Raw genomic sequence first — 2,500 nt, 5'->3', positions numbered from 1 at the left:
CTTAAGATTGTCATCCTCGACTTGCTCGTGCATTGGGCTCGCACCTTGCACACACAAGCAATGCCTAGACAATCCTAATCATAGCTCAACCGCACACTCAGAGGATTGGATAGCTTCTTTCAAAGCCAACCTACCCCCACACGTGTGAGAGTGGCCAACAATTCCCTAGCTTCTTCATCAACTCCGCCGAAAGCCATCCTCGACATACCCGTGCATTGAGAAGGTTTGGTGGCCGTACTCCCAACACAAAAGCATACCGAAGACAACCCCAAGCTAAAGCTCACTTGAAGCCAACGCATCGTCACCATGTGTTCGTGTGGCCGAGAATTGGGCAGCTTCTTCATCAACCCCGCCAAAAGCCATCCTCGACATACCCGTGCATTGAGAAGGTTTGGTGGCCGTACTCCCAACACAAAAGCATACCGAAGACAACCCCAAGCAAAAGTTCACTTGAAGCCAACCCATCGTCGCCCACAACTAGTGGGTGAATGGTGTGCTTCCCGGGGTTGGCATAGACATTCCCTCGCATGCAAAAGATTGTCGATGCGAAAGATTGTCTATGCCAAACCCGGGAAGCACACCATTCACACACTCCCGACCGGTGTGGTGTGGCGGTGATTGGATAGTTACAGATTGAGCACTTGCCAAGGATCAAAATGTGTCATTTAGAAGAAACATTTTCAAAAAGTTTTTAAAATCTTGTGGGTTTGCAACTCATAAGAGCGTCACTTTCAACGTCCCCGGTATTGGATTGAGTTTCTAAAAACAACCGTGCACACCGAGGTTAAACTTTACCGGCTCCACTCCGACTCGCCGCTCGCCCACAATTTGTTTGCAACGAAACATTTGTTTTTAATTTTGTTGGTTTAAATCTTGTTGGTTTGAAATTGTTTTGAAAAGGTTCTTTAAATCTAGTGGGTTTGCAACTCATAAGAGCGTCACTTTCAACGTCCCCGGTATTGGATTGAGTTTCTAAAAACAACCGTGCACACCGAGGTTAAACTTTACCGGCTCCGCTCCGACTCGCCGCTCGCCCACTAGTCCGAAGGCAACAAAACATTTGTTTTTCATTTTGATGAAAATTTCTGTTTTTAAATCTTGTTGGTTTGAAATTTTTTTGAAAAGGTTCTTTAAATCTTGCGGGTTTGCAACTCATAAGAGCGTCACTTTCAACGTCCCCGGCATTGGATTGAGTTTCTAAAAACAACCATGCACACCGAGGTTAAACTTTACCGGCTCCACTCCGACTCACCGCTCGCCCACAAATCCGAAGGCAACAAAACATTTGTTTTTAATTTTGATGAATTTTTTTGAAAACATTGGCTTGGCAAGCCCCAATCCGCGACTATCCACCCACCGCCACCCCACACGGGTGGTTGTTGTTGCGAAATGAGGTTGTGGTCGACATGCCCGCGCATTTGAGAAGGAGTTCCTAGCACTCCATGCTCTTCCATGCCAAAAAAAAGCCTAGACAACCCCATTTCGCAACTTTCCACGCCTTTTTTTTTCCCCCTCACCCATGGCGGCGGCGTGGTGGCGGCGGCCGGATTCCGGCCACCACCGCCATGGGTGGCAGCCCCCCGACCCCGACACCAAACCCATAATACCGAGGCAACATATCGAGGCAACATGACATGGGTGTGGCGTGGGGGAAGGGGGCTGCAGCTAGGAGGGCATGGGCTGCCATGCATATGCAGGCAACACACACCCCCCTATATAGCATTTTATGCATTTAGCCCTTTGACAGGAAGAGACATCACCTATGCGCGAGGAGTCATAATGGGCTCTAAATAATTCAATACAAGGTATTTGGACGTGATTTTTTGCAGGGATACTAAGAAACATGCAATCTCTGATGGGAAAAAGTTTCATAAATATTTGAAGTCGGGAAGTATTTTTTATTATTTTTAGAAGTCGTAAAATTGAAAAAATCATTAAAACAAATCCGGGAGGAATTTTTTAGTTTTGTAACTTGGAGAAGGTCCTAAAAATCATAGACTACTTATGGGGAGCTTATTGTGCGAGGAAATTTCAATAAAAATGGGGTTTGACAAGGTTTGAAAAATTCTGTCGACATTTGAAAAAATCTGGAACTAGGCTGCCGGCATGCTGCGCACATGCTGCGCACATGCTGCGCGCATGCTGCGCGAAGGCTGCGCGCAGGCCACGGCAGGACAAGTTTCGCTAGCCTCACTGTCGACCGAATGCGCAAGCTGCGCGCACGCTGCGCACAGGCTGCGCGCACGCTGCGCAAGCTGCGCGCACGCCATGGCAAGACAAATTTCGCTAGCCTCACTGTCGACAGAGTCAGCACGCTGCGCGCACGCCATGGCAGGAGAAGTTTCGCTAGCCTCGCTGTCGACAGAATCAGCACGCTGCGCGCAAGCTGTGCGCGCGCATGGCATGGCAAGTTTCGAAAAATTCTGTCGACAGGCTCCCGAGCGCGCACGCTGCCGACATGTTGTGCGCACGCTGCCGGCATGCTGTGCACACGCTGCGC

This window comes from Prunus avium, unplaced genomic scaffold, assembly GCF_965620075.1.
Source record: "Prunus avium unplaced genomic scaffold, drPruAviu1.hap1.1 HAP1_SCAFFOLD_20, whole genome shotgun sequence".
NCBI classification, from domain to species: Eukaryota; Viridiplantae; Streptophyta; class Magnoliopsida; order Rosales; family Rosaceae; genus Prunus; species Prunus avium.
This window is presented reverse-complemented; position numbering follows the sequence as displayed.